Source organism: Pituophis catenifer, unplaced genomic scaffold (assembly GCF_029215685.1).
Source record: "Pituophis catenifer annectens isolate HBS135680 unplaced genomic scaffold, rPitCat1.0.hap2 SCAF_18, whole genome shotgun sequence".
Lineage (NCBI taxonomy): Eukaryota > Metazoa > Chordata > Lepidosauria > Squamata > Colubridae > Pituophis > Pituophis catenifer.
The window spans coordinates 2,256,488-2,282,015 of record NW_027256898.1 but is presented as its reverse complement, the minus strand read 5'-3'; positions in this window follow the sequence as shown (position 1 = coordinate 2,282,015).

Below are 25,528 nucleotides of genomic sequence, written 5' to 3'. Positions count from 1 at the left end.
CTCTGTTCTCCCTGTAATATTTTAAATAAGTGATTTTTTAAAAACTAAAGAAAAACCTGTGATGGCATGATCAAGGTTAGCGATCTTAAAGATGGGATCAAGTGGCCTTCCCTACCCTGGTTTCTGTTTTTTCTAGCCCCACATGGGCTAGAAAAAAGAAGGGAGGAGAGGAGAGGAGAGGAGAGGAGAGCGAGAGGAGAGGAGAGGAGAGAGAAGAGAAGAGAAGAGAAGAGAAGAGAAGAGAAGAGAAGAGAAGAGAAGAGAAGAGAAGAGAAGAACAAAACAGTGAAAAGAAAACAAAAGTTTAAGGATTAGAATGCCTTGGTTGCATTGACTCAAGAGGAGAAGAGAACAAGAGAAGAAGACAATGAAAAAGATAAGAAAACATAAAGGATTAGAATGGCTTGGTTTGCGAGAAGAGAAGAGAGAGAAGAGAAGAGAAGAGAAGAGAAGAGAAGAGAAGAGAAGAGAAGAGAAGAGAAGAGAAGAGAAGAGAGAAGAAAAGAAAAGAGAAGAAAACAAAAGATTAAGGGATTAGAATGGCTTGGTTGCGAGAAGAGAAGAGAGAAGAGAAGAGAAGAGAAGAGAAGAGAAGAGAAGAGAAGAGAAGAGAAGAGAAGAGAGAAGAAAAGAAAAGAGAAGAAAACAAAAGATTAAGGATTAGAATGGCTTGGTTGCATTGACTCAAGAGGAGAGGAGAAGAAGAGAAGTAGACAATGAAAAGATAGAAAAACATCAAGGATGAGAATGGCTTGGTGTGAGAAGAGAAGAGAAGAGAAGAGAAGAGAAGAGAAGAGAAGAGAAGAGAAGAGAAGAGAAGAGAAGAGAAGAGAAGAGAAGAACAAAACAGTGAAAAGAAAAACAAAAGATTAAGGATTAGAATGGCTTGGTTGCATTGACTCAAGAGGAGAGGAGGAGGAGAAGAGAAGAAGACAATGAAAAGATAAGAAAACATCAAGGATTAGAATGGCTTGGTTGCAAGAAAAGAGAAGAGAAGAGAAGAGAAGAGAAGAGAAGAGAAGAGAAGAGAAGAGAAGAGAAGAGAAGAGAAGAGAAGAGAAGAGAAGAGAAGAGAAGAGAAGGAGAAGGAGAAGGAGAAGGAGAAGGAGAAGGAGAAGAGAAGGAGAAGGAGAAGGAGAAGGAGAAGGAGAAGGAGAAGGAGAAGGAGGAGTGTAGCTACATTCCTAGACAGCTCCACTGTTACAAGGCCTCTCTAGGAATTTGCCTGGCTCTTGGAAGAGAGCGTAATGCCTTCTAGTCAATTTTCCCCTCACTGAGTTGGCAGAGATTGTTAGTTTAACCTCGTATAAATCCAGAGCACTTTTCTGAGCTAAAGCTAACACCCCTGGATTAATTATGGGGCACATTAAATAGGCTAAGGTTTCTACCCAACACATTCCTCTTCTTTCCCCCCCCCCACCCCCGCCCCCACCCCTACATTCCTTCAAGGGGAAATGCATGACTCCATTCAACCTCTGGAAGACAGTGGAAAAAGGAGAGACCGCAGCAGAGGGCAAAACTCAGGGAGATCCAGGGCGAATTCTCCTTCCTCCGACAGGCTAACGACACAATTTGTAATCTGTCACTCACTCACACACTAGTAAAAAGGTTGCAGAGTCCGAGCTGTTAAGGGACGCTCATTTCCCCCCCCCCCTTCTTCACAACCGTCCTCGGCCGGCACATTTGTGCAATTTAATATTTTCACACACATACAAGCACATCATTATCTGAGAAACCCTCGCCGCCAAACAGATTAGTCTTCTATTATTATTATTATTATTATTAATAATAATAATAATAATAATAATAATAATAATAATAATAATAATAATAATATTTTTTTCCTGCAAGTTATGCCTGGTTCCACCACCAAAACCCTCCTGACTGGTTGAAGGCAGGAGTTTTGGCCTTTTTAATTTTTAAAAAGGAGATATTTTCTTAGGACCATTGGGGAAAAATAGAATAGAATGGATTGGAATGGAATGGAATGGAATGGAATGGAATAGAATAGAATAGAATAGAATAGAATAGAATAGAATAGAATAGAATAGAAAAGAATAGAAATAGAAATAGAAATAGAAATAGAAATAGAAATGAAAAGAATTAGAATAGAATAGAATAGAATAGAATAGAATAGAAATAGAATAGAATAGAGAAAATAGAATAGAAATAGAAATAGAAAGAATTAGAATAGAAATAGAAATAGGAATAGAAAAGAAATAAGAGTAGAGTAGAGTAGAGTAGAGTAGAATAGAATAGAATAGAATAGAATAGAATAGAATAGAATAGAACAGAGTAGAGTAGATGGAATGGAGTGGAGTGGAGTGGAGTGGAGTGGAGTGGAGTAGAATAGAATAGAATAGAATAGAATAGAATAGAATAGAATAGAATAGAATAGAATAGAATAGAATAGAATAGAATAGAATAGATGGAGTGGAGTGGAGTGGAGTGGAGTGGAGTGGAGTGGAGTGGAGTGGAGTAGAGTAGAGTAGAGTAGAGTAGAGTAGAGTAGAGTAGAGTAGAGTAGAGTAGAATAGAATAGAATAGAATAGAATAGAATAGAATAGAATAGAATAGAACAGAATTCTTTATTGGCCAAGAGTGATTGGACACACAAGGAATTTGTCTTTGGTGCATACGCTCTCGGTGTGTACATAAAAGAAAAAAAAAAATACATTCACCAAGAATCATAAGGTACAACACTTAGTGATAGTCATAGGTTACTGATAAGCAATCAAATCATACTAGGAAACAAATAAAAACAATATAAATCATAAAGGTACAAGAAATACAAACTTAAAAACTTACATGGGTAGGGGTGGAGGTTTCCCCCCCCGTTTTTTCCCCCCGCCATGTGCACATGTACATCCGAACTAGACCGTGTGTGTTTTCTCTGTGTCACATAATATATGTGGGTATATGTGCATAATTTTGTTTTTATTTATTTAGTCGAATTTATGTAGTGTACGTTGGAGGTGGAGACCCTTTGAGACCCTGTATGCAACAAAATTTTATTTTAATGTGTGCCGATTGGGGGCACATTCAAAGTGAAAATAAAGTTATTCTAAGTTTCTAAGTTGGGCAGTAAATCCTTTTTACAGATGTCCTTTTCGTTTTAGAGGTTCTATATTCAGTCGTCATCATTCCCCCCTCTACTGTAAGACGAGGTTGATTTTCCCTTCCCCAAATATATTCTGGACACCCACCCACCCTTAAAAGGGAGAATTTATGGAGGTTTGAGAAGGCTGGAAAAACAACCGAGGTTAAAAATTGCAGCCATCCGAGCTTTCTGCTTGGCTGCAATCCGAACGACCTCGAAACGACACCCTCAAAGAAAATGGGAAGAAATTCAAAAGCTCCCCTTAAAAAATCACACAACACCAACACACAAAACACACAGGGAACATGACGCAGTGTGTGAGACGCTCAACGGGGGAAGCCAGATCCGCTTAACAAACCGTGTGACTCACTCAACAACTGCAGCGATCCGCTTAACAACGGCGGCAAGAAAGGTCGTAAAAAAGGGGGGGGCGAAAAACTCACTTAACGACGGTCTCGCTCACCGACAGAAATTCGGGGTCGTACGTCGAGGACTACCGGTTCTGAAAACACTGTCTAACCAACGGCCAAATTTTCCGACAAAATAAGAAAATAATCCATTTGTGCCGATACCTAAATGTGGTCTGTTTAGGGAAGTTTGAAGAGAGACCGTTTTAATTTATATAAACGCCATATTTTTTCCATCTGCTGCCTATCGAAAGAAGGCTGGGAAAGGAAAAGAAAAACACGAGCCGCAGTTTAAATACCGGCCAAACATAAAGTCAACTGACTTATTTATGTATGTAATTTATTGGACGGCTTTCAGCGCTGGCTTTCCGGAGGCTGCCTGTGTGTGTGAGACCAAATATCCTTAAACGCTTTATTAAAAACCAATGTCTAGAAATATAGCTAAAATAGCAGCTTTAAGAAAATAAAAAAAAAAAAGGAGAAGGGTCAAAATAAATAAAACCGCAGCAAAATAAAAATCGAAGCAAATCTGTTGTTTCAAAGAATGTTGGCTAAACCGGCAGGGAAATTTAAAAAGGAAAAAAAAGGCAGGAGAGAAAACGAAATTTAGGGTTTTGTATTGAAGTTGTTCGGTTGAAGGACCTGCGATGGATTTCCTAAGGGAGACAAAGGTAGGGGGGGGTTTTTTGGGAGATGCGGGTAGTCCTCGAATTACGACCAGAATTGAGCCCAACATTTCCGCTGCTAAGTGAAACATTGGTTAAGGGAGTTTTTCCTCCCCCTCCCATCTTATGACTTGCCTTGCCGATTGATTGATTGATTGATTGATTGATTGATTGATTGATTATGTGCCATCAAAGTCAGTGTCAACTTTTAGTGGGATGTTTTCCGGGACCATTTGTCTCCAATCTTGTCTCCAACCTGATCTTTCAAACAATCCACTCATCGCCACCTCGAGCCCCTCCACCTTCTGCTGGATCGTTGTCTTCTTCTCTTTCCTTCCATCTTTCCCACCATTATGGACTTCTCAAAGGGAGTTGACGGTCTTTGCATTGATCAATGGATCGGTTAGGCGCGATCGGATTGGTATTAACTCTTGGTAACCACACAGGAGGAGTTCTCCAGGAGGAGACCAACTCTAAACATCTAATGGTCTTGTCCACAAATAGCTAAGAGCATGGTTGGGTTTCCTCAGCATTGGCCTCCAGAAGTTGTGGTTGCTCCATTACTGGAAGTTTTAAAGAAGAGACTGGACAGCTGTTTGGCTGGAATCGTATAAGGCCGTGATGGCGAACCTAGGGCACGCGTGCCACAGGTGGCACCTGGAGCCATGTCTCCTGGCACGCCAGCTCAGCTCTGGCGCTAGGAGTCTCTGGAGGCTGGGGACAGCAAAAAAAAATCACTTCCTGTCCAACCGGAAGTTGGGAAATGGGCTGTTTCGGGCCTCTGGAAGGCTGTTTTTGTCCTCCCCAGATGCATAGAGAGGATCTGGAGCCAGGTGAGAAAGAAAAATGGGCCTACCAGGCCATCGCGTGCCAGGAGAGGGGGGGGAGGGGGGTTCATGTGGGGCGGGGCGCATAGAATTATGGGTGTGGGCACACGCGCGCACAAACCTCCCCCGTCCCCCCACTTCCTGGCACGCGATGGCAAAAAAAGGTTAGCCATCACTGGTATAAGGTCTCCCTGCGTGAGCAAGGAGTGGACTAGAAGACCTCCAGGGTCCCTTTTGACTCTATTATTCTGTTAATATTCTGTTAGCACCCAACTCACTTAGTAGCCAATCACCTAGAGGAGCCGAATGAGAAGAATGAGAGTCTACTCCATCCTTCTTCTGCTGTCCAAGAGCAAGAAGAACGGGTCCCCGCCTCCTAATCCACTCTCAAATTATACAATTGTTCATTCATGTCACAAATTACAGACACACAACGTTCGACCGCTGAGCAAATAACGTGAGTATAAAATAGGTCGTAGAAATGTTTCTCCCTTATTTCGGCCACGTCACGCGAGGGCGATTCACGGGGAGAAAACAATCGTGTTGGGAAGAGTTAGCCGGAAAAGGAAACCAGGATGCCAAAAGGACTCGGTGGTAGGACTCCATCAAAGGCGACACCGGTCGGAGCGTAGAAAAACTTTGGTGTACGTTCGGGAGATGTGGAGAGAATCTCCCATGAGTCGGACAAGACTGAATGGATCACATCACCATCATCACAATGCACGGGTACGGTATATACGTGGTACCTTGCACAACAGTGGTGACTGCGAGTGGGATCTTGGGAGTCCTAGTGGACAATCACTTCAATAGGAGCCAGCTGTGTGCTGTGTTTCTCGAGAGTGGTGCGGTCGCCTAGAGGTGAAGCTCTCGCCTCACAATCAGGAGGCTGTGAGTTCGATCCTGGGTAGAGTCAGATATTTCTCTCTCTGGGCACAATGAGAATTTAACTGCTGAACAGAACTCCGCATTGGCGACAGGAAAGGCATCCGGGCCATTAAAACACTCAGCTCCATTCAGTTGCTCAGACTCCACCCCGCAAGGGATTATAGATTTTATTTATTTTTTTATTGGTTCGATTTATATGCCGCCCTTCTCCGGAGACTCAGGGCGTTAAGCAATAGCCCTTCATACTTTTGTATATACCTGCTTAGTAGGGCTTTCGGTCGTCCCCCCTAAGCGGTGTTTCTTTTTTTATACAAAGTCAGCTCATTGCCCCCACAATCCAGGTCCTCATTTTACCTACCTCAGAAGGATGGAAGGCTGAGTCAACCTTGAGCCTGGTGAGATTCGAACTCGCAGTAATTGCAGGCAGCTGGCAGCTAAGTGCTACTTAACAGCACTTTAGTCCGCTGCGCCACCAAGGCTCCTAAGATGATGATGATGGCTGTGTTTCTGGACCTGTGGACTTTCAACTCCCAGAAATCCCCCCAGCCAGGGAATTGGGGAAGTCCACACCTCTTAAAAAGTTTACCCAGATTGGGAAACACCGGCATGTGGCATATCAGGCATGAACTAACAACATACATTGGATGCTCTCAAATTTGGGAGGCAATAAAATATATATATATATATATATATATATATATATATATATATATATATATATACTATATATATATATATACAGAGTTTTGGACTTTAAACCTTTTTTTTTAAAGTTATATTTTATACCAACAGCCTGCAAGCTTCCCAAGACTCAGACAAGGTTAAGAGGGTGACTCTTGGCTCCTGAGCTCTGTTTACCCCCTTTCCTATTAATTACGCCTTTCAAATCAAACGAGAGGGTTTCCTTAGCGCAAAGCTTTGCAAATGTGTTTTCCCCTCGCCACGTTTGTTTTGATAGGTTCACGAATGTGTTAATAGCGCTCTTAAAAATTAAAAAAAAAAAAATTATAGCAAAGCCCCGTATTTTACTTAAGGAGTGTTGGGAAGCCGTGGCACGTTTCCCCCGCCCCCTCCACCGACAGCAAAAACAGCAATTTGGATGGGTATTACTCGATTACCTCTTTCCAAGGTAATAGAGAGCCAGAGAGTAAGGGATGAATTGATCTTTTAATTCGCGGGATGGTTTTGAAGGAGAACCGCGACTGGGACTTCTCTCTCTCGTTTTGTTTTTTTCCCCCAAAAAGAGACTTTTTAACAGAAAATCTAAGAGGCTATTGAATTTTAAACTATTTTAACTGATGTTGTTTTGTGTTTTTAATAGGCTGTACACCGCCTTGAGTCCTTCGGGAGAAGGGCGGTATAGAAATAAAATTATTATTATTATTATTATTATTATTATTATTATTATTTTTATTATTATTATTATTATTATCGAGCAAACTGAAACTCAAAAGCTCTGGAAAGAACAGATTTAACGGTAACAAGAGTTGGAAGGGAACTTGGAGGTCATCTAGTCCGACCCTGTGCTCACGCAAGGAGACCTGTACTAGGGATTCGAACCGGCGAACTTGCCGACTTTTCTGATCGACAAGCTTAGTGTCTCTCCTTTTTTTTTTTTTTTTTTTCCCCTGTTAGTCTTCCTAAACTTCTTAAGCAATCTCTCCGTTTTATTTTCCCTAAAGGTCTTCAATTCATGAAGTCCTCTCCTTACTGCAATTCATTTAGTGGCCAGTTAAAAAGTGACAAGGGTGGCTGGAAAAAAAGGGACTTGCGACCATTTTTTCACAGTTACGTCCAGAGCTGGTATTCAGCGAAGGCGAACGTGCGTGTGGCGAATCCGGCGGTAAGAACCTGAGAAACTCAACCCTGGTTACGTCCTCATGCTCATAGGATCAAACGGTTTGGCGACCGACTCATACTTATGACCCGGGGAGGGGGGGGGTCGCCCGATCCCCTCTGGTGAGCTTCCGAACAGCAACGTCCATGCGGGAAGCCAGATTCGTTTAACGACCGGGTTACTAACTCATCAACGGCAGGGATTTGCCTAACAGGGGTGGCGAGAAAGGTCGTAAGACGGGGGCAAAACCTCAGTCAACGAGAGAAATTTTGGGCTCGGCTGTGGTCGTAAAGTCGAGGACCCCCTGGAATCTCTCCCAGAAACGTCTTTCGGCGGGTAGGAAATGAGCAAGCTGGCGCAGGGAAGGCCCAGATGCCTGAACGTAAATCGCTTCTAATATTGTGCTGAGTGACGCTGATTCTTTTTTGCTGTATTCCTTATCGCAACCCCGGGGTTGCTTCTATAAAACAGAGATCTATAAAGAGCAGAGAAAAGATGAAATGTAGAGGAGGCAACGGCGGTGATTTTTTTTTTTCAGGGTCATTTAACGCTGTCCGAAAAGCTGGATTTAAATTACTGGGGATCCTGCAAGAATGATATTTATTCACATCGTCGGCAAGAAACGCTGGGAAAGCCGCCCTTGCCAGCTGTAAACCATCCTCATCCTCATCGTAGTTTGTCTTTCTTCTAAAAACAAAATCCAATATTTCTTCAACTGTTTAAAGTAGAGTTTGGGGAAGGAAAGGAAAGAACGAAATTCCAGCCATCTTTTATTATCCATTTCTGCTGTTTCTAGTTTTTAATCTGCAAAAGCTGAACTGGCTCCAATTTACACAAAAAAGGAGCACATATTTTTTTTTAAAAAAAAATAAATAAATACAAAGCAAAACAAAATGCAAACAAATCGTAATTTTGCTTCCCGTTCCAACTAGCTCTGAAAAAAAATATATTTTTTTTTTTTTTAATTTAACCTTGGCAGAATTCCTTTCACGCCGGGGAAACTTTTCAAAACACCCGGTGGCTGTATAAAAAGGGAATTATTTATAATCGTGCTTGGAAATTTAGAAATGTTTTCCAAGTTGATCAAATAATTTTTATTAAAAGAAAAAGAAAAAGAAAGTTAATGCGAGGCCCAGTTGGGCCGACAACACCGTTTTAATTCCAGGCGTTTGCGACGGAGTCTAAAAACGAAACTGTTTTTCTTCTGGGGGGAAAAGGAAAAAAAAGCGGAGAGGCGTTTTCCATGCAATTCAAAGCTGCTAACTACCAGATCAGGAAGAATAAACAGTCAATTACAATGTATACAGAAAAGGGTTGGGAAGGCAGCCCCACCAAGCCAAAAGATGTGATCCTGCCCGGATTACATTGCTCGAATCTTCCACGTTTATCTAAAAAAAAAGGCTTCTCAACATCACCAACTTTTAAAAGGCATGGATTTTTTTTTAACACCCAGAATTCCCCAGCCAAGGCATGCCTGCTGGAGGATTCTGGGAGCTGAAGTCCAAGCACCTTAAAAGTTGGTGAGGTTGCACTGGTGTTAAGCCGAGTCACGTTGCTTTTATTTATGGATTTATTTATTTTTTAATGCGGTTGCGTCAGGCGGTTAAACCACTCAGCGGCTCTTGGTGGGGAGTACATCAATATCTCAAGGGCTGTTTTGCTTGGCTGTCGTTAAACTAACGTGTACCAAAAGGTCCCCTGCGGATCCATCAGAATTGGGTTATTTAAGGCAACCTCTGTAGCCTACCTCACAGGGGTGTGGAGAAGAAATAGAGAGGAGGAAAAAGTATGGGGGGGGAGGAGGAGGACTCCGGAGGAGGAGGAGGAGGAGGAGGAGGAGGAGGAGGAGGAGGAGGAGGAGGAGGAGGAGGAAGAAGGAGAAGAAGAAGAAGAAGAAGGAGGAGGAGGAGGAGGAGGAGGAGGAGGAGGAGGAGGAGGAGGAGGAGGAGGAGGAGGAAGAAGAAAAGAAGAAAGAAGTAGAAGAAGAGGAGGAGGAGGAAGAAGACAAAGAGGAGGAGGAGGAGAGGAAGAAGAGGAAGAAGAGAAGAGGAGGAGAGAGGAGGAGGAAGAAGAAGAAGAAGAGGAGGAGGAGGAGGAGGAGGAAAGAAGAAGAGGAAGAAGAAAAGAAGAAAGAAGTAGAAGAGGAGGAGGAGGAGGAAGAGGAGGAGGAGAAGAAGAAAGAAGACAAAGAGGAGGAGGAGGAGAGGAAGAAGAGGAAGAAGAGAAGAAGAGGAGGAGAGAGGAGGAGGAAGAGGAAGAAGAAGAAGATGAAGAAAGAAGATGAAGAGGAGGAGGAAGAAGAGGAAGAAGAAGAAAAGAAGAAAAGGAGGAGGAGGAGAGAGAAAGAAGAGGAGGAAGAAGGAGGAGGAGGAGGAAGAAGAGAAGAGGAGGAGGAAGATGAGGAGGAAGAAGAAGAAGAAGAAGAAGAAGAAGAAGAAGAAGAAGAAGAAGAAGAAGAAGAAGAGGAGGAGGAGGAGAGAGAAAGAAGAAGAGGAGGAAGGAGAAGGAGAAGGAGGAGAGAGGAGAAGGAAGAGGAAGAAAGAAGTCAAAGAGGAGGAGGAGGAAGAAGAGGAAGAAGAAGAAGAAGAAAGAAGAAGAGGAGGAGGAGAGAGAAAGAAGAGGAGGAAGAAGGAGAAGGAGGAGGAAGAGGAAGAGGAAGAGGAAGAGGAGGAGGAGGAGGAGGAGGAAGAATCATCTATGTTTTGCAGTCCAGAGTGAGATCATCAATCTGATTCAGACTATTGGAATCAAAACAATTTAAATAGTGGTTTATTTGCACACCCAATTTAAATCAATCTGCATCGTAAAGGACGCAATTCTGTGCAGACACGTCCTAAGTTAATTGTATTCCAGGGAACCAGAGGGCTTTTTAGCAGTCCAAAGTTTATTTAACGTTTTCCTCTCAGACGGCTTAACAGCCTCTGCTAGGAAATATTTTCCAACTGTGGGTCTAGGGAATTATTCTATAATTCTGCAAATCCGACAATCTTCGGGGAGAATTGGGCGAATTTTGGGCAGTAATAATCATTCGCTTATCCCACCGTTATTCGCAGCTTGCAAAATTTACTTGTTTAGCCGGCAAAAAGAAGAGCTTTGGGATTTCAGCGGCAAGATTCAAAAAAAAAAAACCCATTCCACTAGAACTCATGATCTACGGATGGAAAGAGGGCTCCGTTTCAACGCTTGGACCAAATACAGAGAAGATAATCAGAAAAAAAAATCACATAATATCTCCCCACTACCCAACCCATCTCCCCTCTTTATTTTTATTTTTACTTTATTTTATTTTTTAAAAAAATAGGAAATGTTTATGATTTCTGAAGGGATGGAAATCATGTTTAAACGTGGGGATTTGTCTCCAGACCTTTCGGTTTAATCACGAAGATATGTTTTCAGTGTTCGGAGATTAACACTAAGATTTAGTGTTCGCTGTTCAATAGCCTCTGGTCGTAGGCTCAGACCATTTTCCCCCAACACGCTAAATAACAAAAGGAGACAAACATACGATTCGGCGTGTTTGCTCGGCTGCTAATAACCTATCCTGCCAATGGAGGTATAAAGTGAAAACTCTACAAGGGAAATCCACTGTAAATCAGTTCGCGAAAACAAATAGTGTTTTTGTTTTTGTTTTTTTTCCCGAGGGGCGATAAAACACTCTTCACTGAAAAGCAACAGGGCCAGATTTTTAAAAAAAATAAAATAAGAATAAGAATAAGAATAGGGCTGTGATTACAAATTATCTTAACAGCGCCTTTGCAAAAGGTTATAAAAATAGCAAGGAATATGCTTCGGATTCTGGGAGTCAGCGGTGCGACAGCTAATGCAATAATGAATTGTTTCAAACGGTTAGGGTGTTTAAACCGTCGAAAGCTGATGGGATCCAGTTCTGTTTCCAGTAGGTCGTACTGTCATTTAATGAAATTAAACATACCAATCGCATTGGTCCCGTCGTGTCCCCCTCCCGGGACTAGGGCACCGAAAGCACTGGCAGTTTGCATTTTTTTTTTTTTTAAATTATTATTAAAATAAATTGCAGGCCGCGAGATGGACTAATTGCAGGCAGAAATTATTTAAAAAAAAAAAAAAGAAAGAAACATTCCGCTGATATAATTAAGCCAATTTTCAGGGCCAGAGAACGAGGGAGCCTTGATACGGGGAGAAAAGCAGTCCGTTAATTATTAGACAAATATTGTGTCACCCCAGCCTTCTGCCTTTTATCGAATCTTGTGATGGCTAAATTTCCCTCTGAACCTTGTTGTCAGAATGGGGTGACAGCGAAAGAAAAGAAAATAGACCTGGAGGTGGAATCATTAAAGGAAGAGAAAGAAAGAAAGAAAGAAAAAGAAAAAAAAAACACATTCGCTTGGATTCCTGCACACCGGCTAAGGCCACTAATCATGGTTTGCCGAATAAGCCGCCACTGGATTTTGGTAAGCCGCAAAACGTGGCTTGAGAACTGCGGTGGCCGGGTTCTTGCAATATAACGACTGCAAACAAGCAAAATTTAACATCCGGCCTTTGAAAAAGAAGACATAAGGGAGGCATTTGGCTCCTTTCCCTTTTGCAAATGGGAACGAATAATATTTGTGAGTTTGGCAAACGGATTTTATCTGCCGGAGGCTCGGGGAAAGTAACGGCTGGACGGGATCTTCGAGGTCATCTAGTCCAACCCGCTGCTTAAGGAGGAGAGCCTCTACCATTTCAGAGAAGTGACTGTCCAGTCTTTTCTTAAAAGCCTCCAGTGATGATGGAGCACCCACAACTTCTGGTGGCCAGCTGTTCCACAGGTTAATTCTCCTCACTGTTAGGAAGTTTCTCCTTAATTCCAGGTTGTTTCTCTTTTTTGATTAGTTTCCAAGCATTGTTTCTTGTCCTGCCTTTGTGTGCTTTGGAGAATAGGTTGACACCCCTCTTCTTTGGGGCAGGCCCTCAAATTTTGGAATATTATTATCTGTCCCCCCCCCCCAATTCTTCTTTTCTTTAGGCTAGCCAAACCCAAATCCTGCAGCCATTCTTCGTATGTTTTAGCCTCCAGGCCTTTGATCAACTTAGTTGCTCTTCTCTGGATTTTCTTTTTTTTTTTCCAAAGTCTCCACATCTTTTTTGTAGTGTGGTGACCAAAATTGGTTGCCGTATATTTCAGGCGTGGTCTTCCTAGGGTTTTATAAAGCGGTCATAATCTTAGGTCTCCCGCAAGAATAATGGACGCGAGGAACAAATGCAATTTAAACCAGCTTCCCTGCATTCATCTCTCTTTTTCAACCGGTCACTTTCCCAGTGTAAACTGGTGCAGCAGCAGCAGGAAAATGGGGTACAATTTTCTCTACTGCCATTCACTTCACCAGCCGGGGGGGGGGAGAAGGAGTGGGGGGGCTCCCCGTGCACTTTTTCACGGGGTGGAACTTGGGGTAATGGAGCTGACATTGTCTACAGACATCGGGGGGGGCGGCGGTTAGAGTGTAGAAATTGAACTTTTAAAAAAAAAAACGTCTCCGAAGGAGCGAATGACAAACGTCGCGGCCCAGAAAGCAACGGGGAAGATAAATGAAATATCCCAAAAGTTAAGGTGGGATCTAGGGAGACCTTCATTAATTCGGGATGCAATTGGGAGAATCAGACAGGCAAAGTGACAGGCTGTCCATCCGGATAGCTCCCTCCCTAAGGCTGCATTGCTGGATTCCCGCCCCAGTAGAGGGTTTGATCTAGATCTGTGATGGGGAACCTATGGCACATGTGCTGGAAGTGGCACGCAGAGCCATCTCTCCCGGCACGCCAGCTGTCGCCCGTTGCCCTTCCTGGTTCCGCCGAGCACATGCGTGCTGGCTAGCTGGTCTTCGCCTGAAACTGGAAGAGCAGCTCCCTGGTGTGCATGCGCGGGTGGGAAGCTGAGCTTCTGGCTTCCGGCGCACATGCGCACCGGCCAGCCTGTCTTCGTGCGTACATGCACGCCAGAAACCGGAAGACCAGGTGACCAGCCCGCATGCACATGCCGGAAACCGGAAGCTCAGCTTCTCACTCACTCATGCACGCCGGGGAACTGCTCTTCCGGTTTCCGGTGCTTTCTCCCATCCGCGCATGCAAGCTCCCGTTTTGGCACTCACTGCTGAAAAGGTTAGCCAGCACTGATCTAGATGATCTTTTAGGACTCCTTTAATCTTAACATCCCGTGTTTCGACAACTAGGGAATCAGCATAGAGGAGAAGGCCTCAAACTGCCATCCCAATCAAATACGTATCCCTTCCCACCTGCGGCCAATATTTATATTTTATTTCATTTTTTAAAAAAATTTATTTTTAATAAAAAAAATTCTTCGTTTGATTTGAAGAGATTGAAGTGATAAACATGGAATCACAGGCTCCCACATTCTTCACATTCTGCATCAGTGTTAGGGTGGACTTCAACTCCCAGAATTCCCTAGCAGCATAGATAGACTTCAACTCCCAGAATTCCCTAGGTAGCATGGGTAGACTTCAACTCCCAGAATTCCCCCAGATGAAACGGCTGGCTGGAGAATTCTGGGAGTGGAAGTCCACACCTCTTAAAGTTGTTAAGGTTGATAAAACACTGTCCTGCACAAATAGAAGCACCGCAAGGAACAACTGAGGCAGTGCCTGCTTTTCCACAGATAAAGCATGACTAACTTCAACACACACACACACACACACACACACACTTCAAATCTTTTAAAGCGTTTCTTTCTTCGGAAAGGACATTCTTTGTCCCTGCTGCCTTAATTTCCATCAACACCCCCCCCCCCCCAATCCTTGCTTTTCCTCTCCTGGGGTCACCTGAGCCATTGCATCCCCAAGTTATTCTGGCATGGGGGACTGCAAAGGGGAAAGTAAAAAGAGAGAAGGGGGTTCATTGGAAAATAAGAATTCTTCCCCCCCCCCCCTTAAAAATAATCCTAGGTAATTTGGATTTAGGCTGTAATTACACATCACTTCAATTACCAGATTAACTCCCTTCCCCCCCCCTTCCCTGTTTCTAATTGCCTGACTGAATCACATGGTGGGGGGGGGGGGTAGGGAATAAAAGGCCCATGAGGAGCAGCGATGTCGGCCTTCGGAGACCCTGATGGCAAAGGGTAAAAAATCAGAGGAAGAGGTGGGTGGGTGGGTGGTTGTTTTTCACTGGGAAAGAAAGAAAGAAAGAAAGAAAGAAAGAAAGAAAGAAAGAAAGAAAGAAAGAAAGAAAGAAAGAAAGAAAGAAAGAAAGAAAGAAAGAAAGAAAGAGGAAACTGAATTGGGAAGAGAGAAATAGTGAAGACAGGTGGGAGGAAGGGAGGGAGGGAAAGGGAAAAGGAGAAAGAAAGAGAGAGAAAGGGAAGGAAGGAAGGAAGGAAGGAAGGAAGGAAGGAAGGAAGGAGAAAGGAGAAAGGAGAATATAAAAAGAATTTAGGAGGAAGGAAGGAAGGGGAAGGGGAAGGAAGGGAGAGAAAGAGAAAGAAGAAAGAAAAAGAAAGAAAGAAGGAAGGACTGAAGGATGAAAGAAAGAAAGAAAGAAAGAAAGAAAGAAAGAAAGAAAGAAAGAAAGAAAGGAAAAGGAAACTGAATTGGGAAGGGAGAAATATTTCCCTCCCTCCCTTCCTTCCAGGAGAAAGAAAGAGAGAAAGGGAGGGAAGGAAGGAAGGAAGGAAGGAAGGAGAAAGGACAATATAAAAAGAAATTAGGAGGAAAGAAGAAGAAGGGAAGGGGAAGGAAGGGGGAGAGAGAGAAAGAAGAAAGAAGGAAGGAAGGACGAAAGAAAGAAAGAAAGAAAGAGAAAGAGAAAGAAAGAAAGAAAGAAAGAAAGAAAGAAGAAAGAAAGAAAGAAAGAAAGAAAGAAGTACAATGGAATGCAAGATGCAACAGGTGGATATTTATATATTTTTACCCCTAAATTGAGTAAATAAAACATAATGGGTTTATTGTCAGGAGGGATTGGGATTTCCAAACAGATAAATAATTTTCTGGCCAATTCTGATTGTACGCTTCCTACAATGCTGGCAACAAGGCTTGGCTTCTCGTAGCATCGAGACTCACCATCAAACCCAACTCTAGCTTAGCTTAGCTACCCAAACCCATCCACCTGAACTCAGGTTCCTCTGAAGCAGGATAGAAACAGTTTTCCAAAAGAGTCCGCAAACGGTACAGGGAGGGAAAGTTGGTGGCTATTTCTACCAAGGTTCCCAGATCCAGGTGACTTCTCTCCGTCAGCTGCCGAGGCAGGAGCCCCCACTTGGCAAGAGTAGGAGGAAGAGAAGGCCTCATCGCAGGCAGGTCCTCCAGAAAGCAGGATGCTATCACAGGCGGGCGATGAGACGTTCTCAGTTCTGGAACTGCCTTTCCTCTCATGAGTGATTGACAGCTGTCTCAAGATGGCGAAGGTGACCTTGAGCTGAAGAGTTTTGGCTGGGATGTTGAGGTCATCCTGACAAGGCGAAGTCAGCTCCATCCAGGAGGCCAGCTCCTACGTTCTGCTTACGCATCATCATCTGAAGCTCAATTCTAGAATATTGCTCGAAGTCCCACTCTATAAAGCCCTTAGTAAGGCCACACCTAGAGTCCTGCATCCAGTTTTGGTCCCCACACTATAAAAAAAGATGTGGAGACTCTAGAAAGAGTGCAGAGAAGAGCCATCAAGAGGATTAAGGGGCTGGAGGCGATGAACGGTTGCAGGAACTGGGCATGGCTGGTCTAGTGAAGAGAAGGACCAGGGGAGACAGGAGAGCATCTTCCAATATTTGAGGGGCTGCCCCAGAGAGGAGGAAGGGGGTCAAGCTATTTTCCAAGGCCAGACAAGGAATCATGGATGGAAACTGACCAAGGAGAGATTCAACCTGGAAATAAGAAGGGATTTCCTGACAGTGAGAGCAATCAACCCATGGAACAGAAGTTGCCTTCGGAAGTTGTGGGAGCTTCATCCCTGGAGAATTTCAAGAAGAGGCTGGACTGCCATCTGTCAGAAATGATCTAGTCCTCCTTCTTGGGTGGACTAGATGACCTACAAGGTCCCTTCCAACTCTGTTAATATCTGTTAAAAAATCCAATCTCGGGAAGAACCACACTTGTCCAAACTTCTCTCATCATCCCATCCTCTAAACCGGGAGAGGGGAGTGGGGGGGCCTTGTCTCCAAATTTGGCAGCTTTAAAGACTTGTGGACTTCAACTCCCAGAATCCCAGAGAGAAAGAGAGAGAGAGATGAGAGAAAGAGAGATGAGAGAAAGAGAGAGAGAAAGAGAGAAAGAGAAAGAGATTAGAGAAAGAGAGATGAGAGAGAAAGAGATTAGAGAAAGAGAGATGAGAGAGAAAGAGAGATGAGAGAAAGAGAGATGAGAGAGAGAGATGAGAGAGAGAAAGTGAGAGAAAAATGAGAGAGAGAAAGAGAGAAAGAGATTAGAGAGAGAAAGAGAGATGAGAGAAAGAGAGATGAGAGAGAAAAAGAGAAAGAGAGATGAGAAAGAGAAAGTGAGAGACAGATGAGAGAGAGAAAGAGAGAAAGAGATTAGAGAAAGAGAGATGAGAGAGAAAAAGAGAAAGAGAGAGAGATGAGAGAAAGTGAGAGAGAATGAGAGAGAGAAAAAGAGAAAGAGAAAGAGATTAGAGAGAGAAAGAGAGAGAGAAAAAAAGAGAGAGAGATGAGAGAGATGAGAGAGATGAGAGAAAAAGAAATGAGAGAGAGAAAGAGAGAGATGTGAGAGAGAGAAAGAGAGAAAGAGAGAGAGATGAGAGAGGGAGGGAGAGGAAGGAAGAGGAAGGAAGAGAAAGGAGAGACGAGGAATAGTGAAGCCCAAGGGGGGACAAAGAGCTCTTTATGCCTTAAGTAAGGTGACCTCATTGGCATTTTCAGAAAAGGAAAGGGGTGTGTGTCATGGGGGGGGGGAAATACGTGCCCCCAAAGACTTTCTAACCTGAGGAGCGATTCGAGTCCTGCCCTTTTGCTTTCTTTGAGAAGAGCCCGGGGCCATCCGCCGGATTCTCATCCGAAAAAAACGCTGCTTCGTAACAAGACGATTATGATTTCATAATTCAAAGCATTTTCAAACCTCCCCAAATCCTCTCCGTGCTTCCCCCTCCCCGTCCCCCTCCCCGGGCCACCATTCACCGGCTTGTGAGTAAGTAACGTAGCTGACAACTCTTGGCCTGTTTGAATTGGAAAAAGAAGGGGGGAAAAAAAGACACAGCACAGAAGAAAAGAGGCAGGAGGAGGGCAAAGGAAAAAAAGACTTTTGGGTACAGTCAGGTTTTACAATCCTCCCAGGGCACCACCAAAAGAAGATAGATAAGTAGTAAACCAACAAGGCTTCTGGGCATGTGCAAAAGATCTTTTAAAAGGGAAATAAGGGAAGAGTCTATATATATGTGGATGCAGAGAAGAATGAGAAACTATTGAATTACGTGGCATAACAGAGGGATTAAGATCGAGGGAGTTTACTAAGACCGCTCTATAAAGCCCTTAGTAAGGCCACACCTAGAGTCCTGCATCCAGTTTTGGTCGCCACACTATAAAAAAAGAGGTGGAGACTCTGGAAAGAGTGCAGAGAAGAGCAACTAAGAGGACGATGAGGGGACCGGAGGCTCAAAGATACGATGAACGGTTGCAGGAACTGGGCATGGCTGGTCTAGTGAAGAGAAGGACCAGGGGAGACAGGAGAGCATCTTCCAGTATTTGAGGGGCTGCCACAGAGAGGAGGAAGGGGGTCAGGCTATTTTCCAAAGCAAAAGGAAGGAGGGAGGGAGGGAGGGAGGGAGGGAGGGAGGGAAGGAAGGAAGGAAGGAAGGAAGGAAGGAAGGAAGGAAGGAAGGAAGGAAGGAAGGAAGGAAGGAAAAAAGGAAAGAGGAAGGAAGGTGGAAGGGAGGGAAAGAAAGAAAGACAGACAGAAAAAGAAAGAAAGAAAGAAAAAAAGAAAGAAAGAAAGAAAGAAAGAAAGAAAGAAAGAAAGAAAAGAAAGAAAGACGACAGATAGACAGACATCTGAATGAACCATAGATGGACAGAAGACATGGCTGGTCTAGTGAAGAGAAGGACCAGGGGAGACAGGAGAGCATCTTCCAATATTTGAGGGGCTGCCCCAGAGAGGAGGAAGGGGGTCAAGCTATTTTCCAAGGCCAGACAAGGAATAATGGATGGAAACTGACCAAGGAGAGATTCAACCTGGAAATAAGGAGGAATTTCCTGACAGTGAGAACAATCAATTGATGGAACAGAAGTTGCCTTCAGAAGTTGTGGGAGCTTCATCCCTGGAGGCCTTCAAGAAGAGACTGGACTGCCATCTGTCAGAAATGGTGTAGGCAGGTCTCCTGCTTGGGCTGGGGGTTAGACTAGATGACCTACAAGGTCCCTTCCGATTCTTGTTAATATTAATGGGCAGAACTACACCGATATTTCCCTGTTATAAATATTAGTCGTAGGGAATTGATCTTGGTCACTGGCATGCCGAAAGTCCAAGGCAAAGATAATACCCAAGCCGTTTCCTTAAATATGTCAGTGGACCGCTGAATACACGGTAGGATGGACGAGATCCCAACGCGACATCTTGTTAAGAAAAAAAAAGGGGGGAAACTGGGAAGAAATTTAAGGAAACAGCAATAAAAGATGAACAATAAAAGGCCAAACTCAATCACAGCGACAGCAACCAACAGTGAAAGGCAGTGAAATAACTTCTGCCTTTTAGGATTGATTACACTTGGTCCTCGACTTACAACAGTTCTTTTAGTGACCATTCAAAGTTACAATGGCACTAGAAAAAAAAAAGGGACTTAGGAATGTTTTTCACACTTATGACCGTGGCAGCCTCCCCAGTGTCATCCAATCAAAATTCACATGGCTCGTACTTACGACGGTCGCAGTGTCCCCCGTGGGGTTACGTGCTCCCCCTTTTGCGACCTTCCGACAAGCAAAGTCGACGGGGAAGCCAGGTTTCGCTTAACAACCGGGTGACTCGCTTAACAACTGTGGCAAGAAAGGTCGTAAAACAGGACAAAGGTCACTGAACCACTGTCTCGCTTAGGAACAGAAATTCTGGGGCTCAATTGTGGTCGTAAATCGAGGATTATCTGTATCAACAGGAAAGGACACAGCACTTAAGAAATACGCCCTTAAGTCAAGCGGCCATGAAATCTTCAGAAAAGATATCCAGATGCCGGGATACCTCTACGGCAGCGGTGGGTTTCACATTTTGTTGCTACCCGCGCCACGCATGTGCGCACCTTCCGCGTATGTTCCCGGCCTTCCGTGCACATGTGCTCGTGTGCATCTCTTCCTTGCGTGCACCCGGCCTCAAATCCGTGCCTAAATAGGATGGCATAGAGACGGGCCGGAGGGACAGGCCCACCTGTGATCTCCGCTAGCGGTTCTCCCAAACCGGTACGAACCGGCTGGATACCACCTCTGCTCTACGGCTAACAAAAATCAGATTCCTGGCAAGCCATGGTTTATCCCTGTGACACCTTGTGGAAGTGAAAGTTGGGTTCTCAAGGAAGAGGGTCGAAAGATTAGGGAACATATCTGAGCGGGGGTGTCGAAGAAGACGACTTTTGAGAATTACCGCGGAGAGCCCAGGAAAACAAAGAATTGGAGTACAGAGTTAACTCTGAGCCAGAGTTCTCCTTAGAGAACGGGTGCAAAATCACCAGCTCTAAACTATTATTTGAACGCATTATTCAAATAACCCGGCTCGCTTGAACATTTTAATTTAATAATTTGTTCAAATCTAGGCATCGCTCCATTCCAAACTGACACAATAGGCGTAATAAGATTCGACAGAACACACAACACGGTTAAGTATAATAATGATTTTTTTTTTTTTTTTAAAAAAGGAACTTGGGAAAGAATAAAGAGCGAGAGAAAGAACGAACGAACTTGGAAGGTTCCAAGATTTGTGGTTTAGGAAAGTTGAGCTACAGGTAGTTCTTGATTTACAGTAGTGGCCAAAATTGTGGAAACCTTTTGGGAAAAGTGTATTTTTGAGGTTTGATGGCTAATAAAACTTTGGGGAGAGGAGAGTTTCAAAATAATCTAAAGGTTACCCAATGAAGGATTCACTGACATGGGGATCATTTTTGTATCTCTCGTTTTTTCTACGTGTTTCCCTTTTCTTCTTTATACTGTAACTGCTCTTCTAATAGCAAATCCTTCATAAAAGTTATTGCATTACATTCTTGATTAAATTATCTTTCCGTTGATATATAATATCATGGTACTACTCAAAAAAAAATAAAAGTGGTGTTATCAGCTAGTTTTAGAAAATACACTTTTCCCAAAAAGGCTTCCACAATTTTGGCCACTACTGTGCAACAGTTCATTGAGTGACCGCAGCACGGGGAAAAAAAGGGAGTTGTGACTGTTATTTTGGCAACACAATCATTGCCACTTTCTTACAGCCACGTGATCAAAATTCGGCCACGTGGCAAGCGGCTCGTATTTATGACTGTCGCAGCGTCCCGAGGTCGGAGGGTGGGGGCGTGTCACGCGATCCCCTTTTGGCAACCAAAGTCAACGGGGGAAGCCGGATTCACTTCACAACCTTGTTAATAACGGCAGCGATTCACTTAACAACGGTGGCGAGAAAGGTCGTAAAAGGAGGAAAAACAAACTTAAGGAGCGTCTCTCGTTTAGCCGTGGAAAGGTCCGTCTCCGGTTTGTTAGATTTGAGAGTAGTTTGCCTTTTCTATTAACATTAAGTCGTCAGTCCTCTCGGAGGCTCCTAAATGCTGCTCTCTTAATTGTCATGGATAGGAGACCACCCGGAAATCCCACGGTTAGGAAAAACTGCTTTTTTTTAATTTTTGTGTCCCAGGTATGAACTCAGTTACAGGAGCAGGTTGGGGGACAGGCCCGTCATGGCGGAGAAAAATCAGATAACAGATTAACAGAGTTGGAAGGGACCTCGTAGGTCATCTAGTCCAACCCCTCCTCCCCACCGCCGCCCAATCTATGGTCAAAACAGCTCGGTGGTGGCACCTAATTGGTCAATCAATCAATCACGCAAATTAGTAACAACGGGGGTCTTTCTGTTTTAAGGCAGAGTGGCTGTTTTGACCCATTTTCCAGGCCTGCTCTGGAACTCAGTGCCAGGCTACAGATTGGCTCCTTCCCACCCACACAGGATGGATCCAGACTGTTCACAAACCAATAATAAGCAATGTTGGATTAAACTTTGTAAATTTTGTTTGTGGCTGGCTTTGTGGGGGGGGCGGAGGAAAGACCCATCCTAATTTCAGGCTTGTGTTTTTATTTTTATTTATTTTTATTTTATTGGTTCGATTTATATGCCGCCCTTCTCCGGAGACTCAGGGCGGCTTACAATGCGTTAAGCAATAGCCTTCATACTTTTGTATATTTTATACAAAGTCAGCTTATTGCCCCCACAAACCGGGTCCTCATTTTACCCACCTTAGAAAGGATGGAAGGCTGAGTCAACCTTGAGCCTGGTGAGAATTGAACTCACAGTAATTGCAGGCAGCTGGCAGCTAAGTGCTACTTTTAACAGTAGTTTAGTCCGCTGCACCACCAAGGCATTTTGGGGTGTTTAGCTCAGAAACTAAAAAAAGATTTGGCCACAAGAGCCCTGGAGGAAATCTTTAAATCCAGCTTTTTTTTTTTTTTTTAAAGCTCCTTGGGGACTTTCGAAGTGGCCTGTCTCAGAAATAAGAGGCTGGGGGCAACCTATTGATGGAAGCAGACCTTCAGGTCGCTCAGAAACAAACACCCCCCCACCCTCTTTTATATCCTTTTGGCCAAGATCTTAGTGGGAGAAACTACTAAGCCATGGTTACTTTTCAGAAAACTTGTCTCCGTCTGCTCAGGTTGATTCAGCATCCTCGATGAGGACTGGAGACTTGACGTGACAAAGGGAGGGGTTGGGGGCAGGCAGGTCATACCTCCTAGTAGCAGGCAAGCAGAGACAAGCTAACTAAACTAGGGACCCAGCGTGGTCACACAAACGGGCTCCCCGAGCCGGGAGTACAAAAGCAATGTGGGAAACTAGGAACGCCCAAGCAGGTGTGAGAATTCGCACGTGGGATTGTTTCCCGCCTCCCTTTTTCTCGGGGTGGGTGGGTGGGTGGGCACAGACCCATCGCCGGCGAGGAAACAGAGTCTTCCTTAGCTCTTTTGCTGGACCAGATCGCCCGGGGGGGGGGGGAGGGCGTCAAATGGGGTGCCTGGAATGGTTGGGAGATAGAAAGGAGACCACTGGGAGATCCATATACAGTGGCGTCCACTGGAGCCGAGAGCTCACACGCAGAACAGAGGGGAGCTCATCAAAAAAAAAAAAAAAAGGAGAAACGGGGTCGATTCGGAACGACGGTTGAACGAAGGAGGGCCCTCTTGGCATTTTTATTTTCTCCCTCTCTCGATATATGTCTCTGGAACTCTAGATCAACTATTCAGAAAATGTATATAGAGTTCACGCCCCGCGCACACGCACACTTCTCTTCTTTGTTTTTTGTTTTGTATATTTCTTTTTTAGCTGGGCTGCTGCACTTTGGCGAGGGAGGGATGGAGGAAGGAAGGAAGGAAGGAAGGAAGGAAGGAAGGAAGGAAGGAAGGAAAAAGAGAGATAAAAGAAGATAAAAGAGAGGGAGGGGGAAGGAAGGAATCAAGGAAAGTAAGAAAAAGAGAGAAAGAAAGAAAAGATAAAAGGGAGGGAGGGAGGGAGGGAGGGAGGGAGGGAGGGAGGAAGGAAGGAAGGAAGGAAGGAAGGAAGGAAGGAAGGACAGAGGTAGTTCAATAGATATTAAAATAATCCAGCCACCGGTTGAAGAAAGGTAAAACTGGGTTAGCTGTTTTTCTAAGGTGGGGAAGGGAGGGAGGGAGGGAAGAAGGAAAGAGAAACAGGGGAAGGAGGGAGGAAGAAGGGAGGGAGGGAAGGAAGGAAGCAAGCAAGCAAGCAAAGAGAAACAGGGGAGGAGAGAGGGAGGGAGGGAGGAAGGAGGGAGAAATAAGAGAGAGAGGGAGGAAGAAGGGAGGGAGGGAGGGAAGGAAGGAGGGAAGAAGGGAAGGAGAAACAAGGGAGAGAGGGAGGAAGAAGGGAGGGAGGGAGAAAAGGAAGGAAGGAAGGAAGGAAGGAAGGAAGGAAGGAAGGAAGGAAGGAAGGAAGGAAGGGACTTTCATAAAGTCCGCGTAAAGGTCACCAAATCAGTCTCAACTTTTTGGCCTCTCCCCAAACCTTTCAGCGGAAGCCAAGTGAAAATAAATGAGGCAGTACAGCTATGCTCATCTTCATCATCGGGAATTAGCAGGCAGGTGCTGAGGTCAGGTCCCTTCTTGGCCACTCCAAATATTCTCAGATCCCTTTTTTAAAAAAAACCACCACCACCAAATCCACATTTCTTTTTTTCTTCTTCTTCTTCTCCTCCCTCTCTCTCTCTCTCTCTCTCTCTCTCTCTCTCATCTCTCTTTCTCTTCTCTCTTTTTCTCTCTCTCTTTCTCTCTCTTTCTCTCATCTCTCTCTCTCTTCTCTCTTCCTCTCTCTCTCTCTCTCTCTTTCCCTCCCGGTCCGGATCAACGCCAGACGGCCGCACTCGAGGAAAAAAAGCCAGAGGCTCAGATGTGGAAAGTCGCCTCTTCCGACCCCGGAGCTCCGCGGCCTCGGCTTTCTCCAAGCAGCCGGCTCATTTCTCCACTCGAGAAATCCCGTCCTTCCCTCTTTTTTTCTTTTCAATTGGGGGGGGAGCCTGTCTTAAGTGGGCTGGGGGGGTGGAAGAGAGCGCAACCCCCCTTGAGTTAAGAGGAAGGCGAAGCAAGCGGAGTTTCGAATCGGAACTCCAGCCTTTCGCCACCACCAGCAAGGAAAAAAGGGGTTAATCGTATTAACGTCCAGCAAGGGGAGAGGGGGGCGTCGGGTCTAAAGCTCTGCTGGCCCCCTCCCGCCTTTACCCCGGGTTTTTTTTTATTATTATTTATTTCGAAACGATAACCTTACTTTTCCCTCCGCTGCTAAGTAGATACGCGGATATACCCCCTGATTAAAAATCATTTTAAAAAAGAAGAAGAATATAAATCAAGCTATAAGCGCGTGTGGACGAAGCAAGGAGGGTGTTCTTTTTAAAATAAAAATAAAAAATAAAATATAGTCAAAGAGAATCAGGTTCGGGGAGGGAATTTTATAACTAGCCCCCACCCCGCACTTTAAATCAGGCATTTAAGGACACCGGGCGAAGGCGATTTCAGGCCCGCTTTGGAGAATCCGATCGACTCACCGGTGGGTCGATTTCCTCCGTTTCTCCCCTAACCCCGTAACACACACACACACCCACCCCGTGGAGGAGGTCCTTGAGATCCGGAAACTTGGACTACCGTCGGTTTTTTGTGGTTTTAGTTTTAATCCTTAAAAAGGATTTTTTCAAAAGACCCCTTTCCACCTCGACGGCCCTTCTGCAAAGGTTGAGTCTGGGGTCTCTATCAAAGGCAGGGATCTTCCAGCGGGAAACCGGGCGAGGTCAGACCTGGGGGCGGGGGGTAAAAAAAGAGCCCACGGGCCGGCTTCTTCGTCTGACTTCAAGACCTTTTTACTCGCTTATTATTAAGAAAAGAGTGGGGAGGGGAAGGACGTGTTACGTGTTAGACACACTCGCGCACAATATGTGTAATATGCAGTCTTTTCTCCCTCTTTCCCCAAAGAGGCCTCTAAAATTGGGGGAGGGGGGAGAAAATTGAGAAGGAAGGAAAGCAAAGATCCAAATTTTATCAACGCTGCCCGATTTGGGGATAATTTCACGACGTAAGTCGCCTCCCTCACACTTTCCCCGAAATTGACAAATCCTAACTAGGCACCATTAGGTGCAAGACTCCCCCCCTTTTTTTCTGCCTGGGAAGGGGG